The sequence below is a fragment of the Peromyscus californicus genome, unplaced genomic scaffold (assembly GCF_007827085.1).
Source record: "Peromyscus californicus insignis strain IS unplaced genomic scaffold, ASM782708v3 Scaffold_4__1_contigs__length_199733344, whole genome shotgun sequence".
Lineage (NCBI taxonomy): Eukaryota > Metazoa > Chordata > Mammalia > Rodentia > Cricetidae > Peromyscus > Peromyscus californicus.
In genome coordinates this window covers 195,522,526-195,532,607 of record NW_026294562.1, presented here as the reverse complement: position 1 = coordinate 195,532,607, position 10,082 = coordinate 195,522,526, and the positions used below count along the sequence as shown (strand labels likewise).

Below are 10,082 nucleotides of genomic sequence, written 5' to 3'. Positions count from 1 at the left end.
ACATGTCTCAATGTTCAGAAAAGTCTAAGTTCTTAAAACACTGCAAATGCCATATTTTGTATGTCTTTGAAGTGTTTGACGAAAACCTACCCACTTGAAATACATATTTGTATATCTAAAAAAACTTAACATGACTATAAATTTGAGTATTAGCTGGGTGGTAGTGGAACATGCCTTTAATCCCAGCACTCTGGAGGCAGAGCCTGGTGGATCTCTGTGAGTTTGAGGCTAGCCTGGTCTATAGAGTGAGATCCAGGGCAGGCATCAAAACTATGCATAGAAACTCATCTCGAAAAACCAAAAAAGACAATTAACTATTAATTTGTATTTCTTAACTATATATTACATTTTTAAATGAGGTACATAAACATAATACCTTCAACAGAAATAAAAATATATAAACAGTGTAACAAAATTAACTTTAAATTTGTATCAATAAACCCAAATCCATAGCAATGTAAAACATTTCAAACAAATTGTTGCTCTTTAAAAGTAGGTTCATTAATCTACCCTTTTATCCTATCAGATCTATATCCCCTTTTCTTTTTAGAAAAAGTTTGCATTTATAATCAACCACCTTTAAATAAAAATAAACATTTATAAACAATATTTGGAAATTTGGGCATAGCTTCTAATACTACTTCCTGTTTGTTGGGGTTTCTGGCAATCTTATGGGGATCCTGAGAAAATTAAGAGTTATAGTTAAAATATGGCTGTAGTAGTGTTTGAGCCATTATCGACCTTTCAGGGGTTCTTGGTTGATCAAACCATATTAGACTAGAAGCACTCCACAGGTTCTAATTTTCTGTGGAAACAAAAGCAGAATGTCTTTTCCAAAGCAACATATTCCTAGACACAAATTTTAAAGTCAAGATACCTTTAAAATATACATATTGGTTTAACTAACGAGCCTTTATAATCAAATCTCTCTCTCCAGTTAAAAATCCCAAAGATGGTTTTAGAATGTTGTTGTGGTAGCTCATGGGTCCCATGTTAAGATGAAGGGGAAGGAGGAGAAGCGCTTAAAGCAGCGGGGCCAGTTGTGGGACTGGGTTGGCACTAGGGCTGAGGCAGGCCTATCCCACCTGCCTAGTTGGATCATGCCCAGTGCGGCAGCTTAGGCGGTGGTAAGTGACTGGGTGGTGCAGTCGCCCGAGATGATGCCTTTTCCAGTTACAACGCAGGGATCACAACAAATGCAGCCCCAACAGAGGCACTATGGCATTACCTCTCCTACCAGCTTAGCGGCCCCCAAGGAGACTGACTGCCTACTCACACAGAAACTCATGAGACTCTGAAGCTCTTTGGGGTTTTTGAAGAAGAAGAGGAACTGCAGCGCACGATTTTAATTTTGGGAAAATTAAATAACCTGGTGAAAGAATGGATACGAGAAATTAGTGAAAGCAGGAATCTTCCACAATCTGTAAAATGTTGGAGGAAAAATTTTTACATTTGGATCTTACAGAATAGGAGTACATACGAAAGGTCCGATATTAATGCATTGTGTGTTGCACCAAGACATGTTGATCGGAGTGACTTTTTCACCTCATTCTATGATAAATTGAAATTACAAGAAGTAAAAGACTTAAGAGCTGTTGAAGAGGCATTTGTACCAGTTATCAAACTCTGTTTTGATGGAATAGAGATTGATATTTTGTTTGCAACATTAGCACTGCAGCCTATTCCAGAAGATTTGTACCTATCAGATGACAGTCTGCTTAAAAACCTAGATAAAAGATACATAAGAAGCCTTAATGGTTGCAGGGTAACCGATGTGATTTTACATCTAGTACCAAACATTGACAACATCAGTTTAACTCTGAGAGCCATCAGAATGTGGGCCAAACGGCACAACATCTATTCCAATTTATTACGTTTCCTCGGTGGTGTTTTCTGGGCTATGCTAGCAGCAAGAACTTGCCAGCTTTATCCAAATGCAATGGCATCAACTCTTGTACATAGATTTTTCTTGGTATTTTCTAAATGGGAATGGCCAAATCCAGTGCTATTGTAACAGCCTGAAGAATGCAATCTTAATTTGCCCGTGTGGGACCCAAGGGTAAACCCCAGTGACAGGTACCATCTTATTCCTATAATTACACCAGCATACCCACAGCAGAACTCCACGTACAATGTGTCCGTTTCAACAGGGATGGTTGTGGTTGGGAAGTTTAAACAAGGTCTTGCTATCACAGATGAAATTTTGCTGAGTAAGGCAGAGTGGTCCAAACTTTTTGAAGCTCCAAACTTCTTTCAGAAGTACAAGTATGTATTTTAAGGCATGTCAGCCATGTTGCTCTTAAGTAGTGGTTTAACAGTGGCCTATGTGGTATCTTCTCTTGCCATATTAGTGAACTTTGGAGTCTCTCCTCCGGTGTCTGTAGAGTTTTCCTTACTGTTGCAAAGGACTTAGGAATTTTAGTCAACTGTTGTTTTTCCCTTTATCAGTACAATGTGTCAGCCTTAGAGTTTTGTTGCTTGATTGACTTAGCATTCCTACTGTGTGTCAGCAGCTCAGTTCTAGGTGTGCAACTTGTCACCAGGACAGTCTGCACCTTAGCAAGCAGGTGAGCTTTTCACTATCTGATTTCTGTTCTCTCTCAAGAAACTTCTTACATTTAATTCTGACAACTTACAAGAGTATTTAAAACATGCACAGACCCCCCAAAAATGTCAGTGTTCAGCTGATTTAATGTTTCTAGTAATTAGTAGCACATCTTTGACATACTATTTTCCCTTTCAAAAAAATATGTCTGCAAACATATTTAAGTGGGTATAATTTTTATTAATGTCTTTAATACAATGCTTTAACACCTTAGAGGTTAAAAGCCTCGTGAATTGTGTTGTGTTGAAAAATGTAAGTTATAATAAATTTTAAAGAAATAAAAAAAACCAAAAAAAAAAAAATCCCAAAGACAACACATTCCAGACTGGCTGTGTAATTTCCATCTTTGTGTGGCTTAGTTTTTTATATTACTTTATTCTCCTTTTTAGTGATTTAAGTTTATTATGTAAATATTATATATATATATATATATATATATATGTATATATATATATATACATATATCATACATATTATGATTGTCTATACCTTTGGGCCATTGTTTTAAACTGCAGTGTGGCTAGGACCAAAGCAGCAGACTTGGGTGCTGACTCCACTCCTCTTGGCTTCTTAACATGGCAGAGCTATGTTTACCACCAACTCTAGGAAGCAGTGGGTCTATGCCTCCATCAAGCAGTGTGCAGCCCAGAAACCCCTTTTCTTTGTCTGTACTAGCAAAAGCTAAATCCACCACGCAGTGCACTGCATGGCTTGGAGACATGTCTGTGTACTATGGTGGGAATCTGCCATGCTGTAGGTCAAGTCCACATGCCCTGAACACACCATACTGTAGCTCAAGCCTCCATGCTGAGGCATCTTTGTATTATGTCTTGTCTGAGAGACACAACTAGGAAGCTGCTCTTCACTCCATTTTAGAACCCTTTTTAAATTTTTCTCAGGTTTTGGGTGGAAATTCTTTCTAAAGTGTTGGGGATCAAATGTAGCCAGAAGTTTCTGGGGTCCTGCCCAGTCCTAATGTGGGGATGAATTTATCCTACCCATGGTCCCACAGTCACTTATAAAATAATCATCCAGAGTCTTATATTAATTACACACTGTATGGCTTATGGCTTCAGTTCACATTAGCTAGCTCCTTCAACTTAACTCAACCCATTCCTATTTATCTATATGTCATCACATGGCTTTGGGACACTACCTGTTCTCTCACTTGTTGATTCTCTTGGCAGTGGCTCACAGCACCTGCCCTCCCCCTGCTTTTCTTCTCTATCTCTCTTAGATTTCACACCTGGCTCTATTCTACCCTACCATAGGCCAATGCAGCTTTATTTATTAACCAATGGGAGCAACACTTATTCACAGTATACATAAAGATAGCCCAAAACAAAAGTTCATAAAGGAAATCCCATGTCAAGAGTGTGGGTAAGTGGCCCTATCAAAATGGGAGTGTGGATTGAACCTGTGTGTATGTCAAAATTGTAAAAGAAGGAGAGACACCACTGAGGAATAGGGTTAGTCACCAAAGATACATGTGGTTCTGGAAATTTAACATTGCTGAATTCTGCAAATATTTAATATGTTCTATAGTGAAAATACTTATGGAGTAAAGAAAAGAGTGGTTTAAGGTGTTCTCCCAATCTCCTAAAAGGATTTAATCTTTCAGTTATGAAGAGTATAAATGAGCAGAACAAAGGAGGATGAATGCAGTTAATAATCAGTATTTTTTACTGAACCATGATTAAGTCCATATTTTGTTGACCTTAGGGCTCATTTGCAAAGTAGTCACTGTGGTTGGTGATATATGTATTACTGAAAGTGATTATAGTCATTAGAATACTAAATTCACATATCCCAAATCTTCCCATTTTTCTTTTTTATATGCAGTATTTGTTAATTAAATATTTTAAGTTATACAAAAGAAAATTAAAACAAAACAAAGTACACTGGAAACACAATATTATGTTAATAATCTGCTATTTAACTAGCATTATAGGAATCATAAAATATATTAATATTGATGTTGGTAGTGTGCATGATGGTTTTGTACTTGGAATTACAACTAGCATTAATTTCTAAGATTAAATGAATTGTTCCCAGAATGACAGTCCATATGATAATGGAAAGATGTCTTTACATAAATTTAAGTAAAACAAAATAAATTGATAAAATGTTTGAATCTATTCAACAAATGTGCATAGTGTGGGGTCCCTTGGGTCATTTTCTCTATAATGTAGGTAAGGAGAGTTAAGGAAATGCTGTCCATCTGATGCCAGCTGTTAGAGGTCAGATGCCCTGCAGTCAGTTTTCAAAATATTGAAATCACATGGAAATTAACGAACCATGGTGTAAGAGTTTGAAAGTGATGAGTTTGGATATGTATAAGATGAACATGGAAAACTTTTTGATATCCTCAAATTCATTTGTGAACTGAAAGTGATCCTAAGAAATAGTGTAAAAATGTCTACATTTGAACTCTTTCCAGTTTAGACAATTAACTTTCATTTTTCACACAATTTTGCATATACATCTTGTATATTAATATTTTCTCCACTGTTATATTAATAGCCAACACTTTTGTATTCTGCTGGTATTCATCAAGTTTTTTGTGTGTGATTTGAGACAGAAGACAGATTATATTTCTCACATTCAATATTTGAAAATGTATTTGCGTTTATTGTCCAAAATACATGGAATTGTTTTTAACAGTTCTGCAACACATAACACCTATATTCCTCACGTGGATATAGGAAAGATTATTTGAAACCATACAGGTTTCGAGGTAGTACCTCAAGTTTGAACATGATTCATTATGGGGAAAGTTGCTATCACATTATAGCATCTGTTAGTTGCTGTAAATATTCACCCATGACTTATAGTGACCTGTAAATAGAAGTTTAATATTTATTTGTATACATGATGTAAAAAATAGCTCAAAGGCCCAGCATTGTAGGCTGAGCATTTATGTGTAAGAGAAAAGGAAATACTGTAAACTGCATTTGAAGAAACCATCAAAATAGCAGTCAGTGCAATGCATTGTAACTTTGCACATTTTCTCAATTGCCATTCATCCAGGTTCAAGCCTTTGTCTTAACTCTGCTTTACAAAGGATTGCTGCAGACCATAGAAGCTTTTAGGCTGAAAGTTTTTTGTAACTGATTGTGAATGCAAGCTCTTTCTCTACCTTGAAAAAATGGGCAGCAGTACATGTATTTGAAGTAGCAGCTTCATAAGTGTTTTCCAGGCCATTACCATCAGCCACAGGGACTCCAGGTGAGCAGAGATTAGAGACAAAACATTCCAGCACAGTGGTTTATTCCTATGCTTCTGTTGCATTCTGAACATCTTCATAAATTCTTATAATCTTCTCCATGTGACTTGAAAATTGGAAGGCAGAAACATAAGTATACAAGACTGTGGGTACTACTCTGTTATTCTTGACAAAACTGGCACAATCTGCATGCTGTGTTTCTACCTCTCTTTGATGATGTATGTGGGGACCTCAAGGTCTGAGTCAGCATATCAACTGCTCTTACCCTGTATAGCCCCAATCAGAGAATGCAACACATGCCTTCTAACAAACCTTCCCCAAAATCTTCCACTGAGTCGAAGGCTATCAAGACCATCCTTCTTGAAGTGAGTACATTTGTTTTCTTTTATATAATTGCTTGTCTCTTTCAACTGTTTCTGGTGTTCTTGAATAATCCTAGCTAGCTCCTGCTAAATACGTTCATAGATATCTCTGGGTATTTCCCAGCTGTGAGTCGCTTTCTGCTCATGAGTTACGTTTCTATAGCATCCAGCCACTCTGTTCCCTGGATGAAAAATTTAAAAGAACCTGATATGATTAAAAACATAAACTGAAGCACAGTACATGGTTCTTGATTAATCCCTAATGCATGAGAATGATATGTACATTGTGGACAACCATCACACAAGAATATTGGTGTGCGTGTATAACCTTTTGTGTTGTAATTTGTGTATGTGCCTTAATGCATCTATGTTTAGTTAAGTGCATAAAAACACTCACTCAGGTCCTGTTTACCCTACTTCATGCAATGTATTTGTCAAGTTTTTGGTAACACATTGTAATCTACAAAGCTAAATAAAAATACATGTGTAAAATTTAGATTTCTGAAAAAATAATTTACTATGATCATGATACACTAACAAGAGCCATTATGTTCATGTTTTCTTGATATGTGTGGTGACTAGCTTGTTAAATAAAACTTACTTCTTCTTTCTCTGATTCTATTCTTGTGTCAGTATCTGTACATCTTGAGAGCCACATCTATTTTAATGCTATGAAATATTATTAGACATGGACAACTGGAAATAGTCATGTGTTATAAAGCAATGAATGCATATAGAAAACTTATGATCCAACGTCTGGTTATGACACTTCTTCAGATTCCCTCTATTTATTTTTATGTTAATGTCTTTTGGTAATTCACATTCTGTCATTAAAAACCTTATCCTGCCGGGCGGTGGTGGTGCACGCCTTTAATCCCAGCACTCGGGAGGCAGAGCCAGGCGGATCATGTGAGTTCGAGGCCAGCCTGGGCTACCAAGTGAGTCCCAGGAAAGGCGCAAAGCTACACAGAGAAACCCTGTCTCGAAAAACCAAAAAAAAAAAAAAAAAAAAAAAAACCTTATCCTAAAAATAAAGCTGTCTACTGCACTCTCTGTCCAACTTGCTCTTAGGAGTCTTGACATAATTATGTGTCATTTTTAGCACCTTGGGTTTAAACACTGAAATGTTTCTTGAAAATGTTTTTTTAAAGATTTATATCTTTGTTATGTATACAATTTACTGTCTGCATGTATCCCTGAACACCAGTAGAGGGCACCAGATCTCATTATAGGTGGTTGTAAGCCACCATGTGGTTGCTGGGAATTGAACTCAGGTCCTCTGGAAGTGCAGTCAGTGCTCTTAACATCTCTCCAGACACTTGAAAATGTTTTTATCAGCAAGTCACACATTCACTGTTCAGTGAAATTCCCAAATGATACAAAACTCTGAATGCATAATATATATGTGAGAATAAAATCTTCCATCTCAAATGTGCTGCCTTAAGGCCCCTCCTGTAACTAAACAATGAGTTGTGAAATGTGACATTTCCCAGCACAAATCAGCATAAGATTTTTTTTTGTTGTTGTTGTTTTCGAGACAGGATTTCTCTGTGTAGCTTTGGCGCCTTTCCTGGAAGTCGCTTTGTAGACCAGGCTGGCCTCGAACTGACAGAGATCCACCTGCCTCTGCCTCCCAAGTGCTGGGATTAAAGGCATGCACCACCACCGCCTGGCTTATCATAACTGATTTTTAATTAATGTTGTAGAATACATCTGCATGAATTCTTTATACTTGATATTTAAAATTTGATGTACCTTCAATTTTCCTGTTTCTTTATATATTGCTTATAGGATTTAACAGTGACACTATCAATCAATTTATACATTGTAATACTAATGTACAAATCCAGCTGTTTGTACATGAATTCAGGTTTTCCCACAAAGTACATAGTGGGGGTGTTTGCAAACACCGGCGCCTCCAGAATAAGGTGTACTTGAGGCAACAAGAAAATCCAGGACAATACAACTCATTACACATTGTTGGTTCAAATTCTAGAGGTTGACACTTGGCACTTTATTTTAGGCATGTTTAAGCACAGCACAAGTTTGGGGGAAAGTTTCCATGTGGTAACTTATTCCAGTGTGTACAAGAAAGCTTAAGACATGTTAACATTGAAACATTTTACAAGTACAAAGGGTCTCTTCTACAAATATTGGTTCTATTAACTGAGATACAATTCCCAATCTAAGTACTAAGTGGAGGGATTGAAAGAAACATAAAAGTCTGTGGGATTCAGGTGTGTCCTGGCTCTACAGATATCAGAGGTCACCATTCTATTAATTACATCCAGTGCCAACATTCTTGGTCCAAAACAAGTTATGTATCTCTTCAATTGAAGAGGCAAACCTGAAAGTTTAGTATTCTTGGTTTCCCAAGAACTTATCTGTGAGCACAAGGACCTCATGACATCTGAAGCATAACAAGAATTTTTGGCCCTTTGTCATAAAACAAAGACCTTGGTAGCTGTAGATGAAATTCTAAATGGTCTTAGTAAATAAGAAACACAAAGCCAAATACAGAGTTAAAGCCTATGAGATCAGAACAAGAGCCATGACTTCCTTTAGCTTACCACTTGCTGCCATCGCTTCCCTGGAGAGAGAAACCTTCTTCCTGTGTCCTGTCTTTTTATTGCCTTTCTGTTCTGCCTTCTCATTGGCTCTAAACCCAACCACATGACTTCCTCCTCACTGCCTGTCTAGTCACCGCCTGTCTATACAGACCTCCAGGTCTCTATGGTTGGTACTGTGATTAAAGGCATGTGTCACCATGCTTGGCTGTGTCCTTGAACATATAGATATTGTGCCTGCCATGTGATTGGATTAAGGGCGTGTACTACCACCACCAGTCTTCTGCTTAATGGTTATGACCTCTGATCTCCAGGTAAGTTTATTAACATGCAAATGAAATCACATTTCATCACAGATAAAATATCACCATAGGTAGGGGATTTTCTTGTTGAAATTGTATGTGCAGTAAGGTTGCATGGAAGGTGGCTCAGTGGATCAAGTACCTAATGTAAAAACACAGGGATTTGTGATTAGATCCCTAGTATTCATGAAAAGCCAAGAGTGATGGTGGGAGTATACTCCTGAAGGGCAGAGGCAGGATGATTCCATGAAATCCTGGCTAGCCTATGCACAACACAGACTGGTTATGTACGCTGGGAGTATTGAAAAACTTTGCCTCGAATAATACTCTATATAGTTAGAAAACAAGCCAGCTGACATCACATATCTCCTCAAAATATAAATATACAAACATGTAAATTTGCACCTGCATGCACAAATGCACACAAACAGAAAACACAAAAGTATTAGAAACAAAGACTGTGTGGTCAGAATTACCTGGGCTGTGATTTCTACAAGATCTTAAATTCACTGTATGAACTATTTTGTATCATGATCCCGAAATTCTGAAAACTTCTGATAGAAACCTTAAATTGTGAGGTACTGCTGGCTTGATCTGTTTCCATCCACATGCATCCATCTAAAGAATTATTTCTCATGACTTTATGCTGGTTAGTGTTATAGGAAGAGCCTGTGATTAACTTACAAAAATCATGCTCAGACATCAGAAATCTGTATACACACATTGAAGGTCAATCATCCCTCTGCTTCCTTTACTCTTAGAGGTGGTGAAAAAAGTCAGGGCAACAGTACATCATATTACCTCTTACCATTACAGGACCTGAACACCCCTTGCTTCATTTCTTGTTCTTATCCTCTCTTTCCTTGTTCCATTTAGCAGTGTTGGAAGATAAACATATAGGATTCCAGATCTTCTAAGGAACTTGCATGTGCAAAGTCATAGAAAATGCCAGTTTGTTAGCACATGGTGTCATGTATTCTCACAGAGCAAAACAAAACCAGAATTTTGACTGCAGGATGG

At 37.3% G+C, this 10,082-nt stretch overlaps 1 pseudogene; it reads left to right on the top strand.

The window, feature by feature from the left end:
• Positions 1 to 1,157: 1,157 nt before the first annotated feature.
• Positions 1,158 to 2,607, top strand: LOC128125694 (poly(A) polymerase alpha-like; annotated as a pseudogene).
• The last annotated feature ends 7,475 nt before the right edge of the window (positions 2,608 to 10,082 follow it).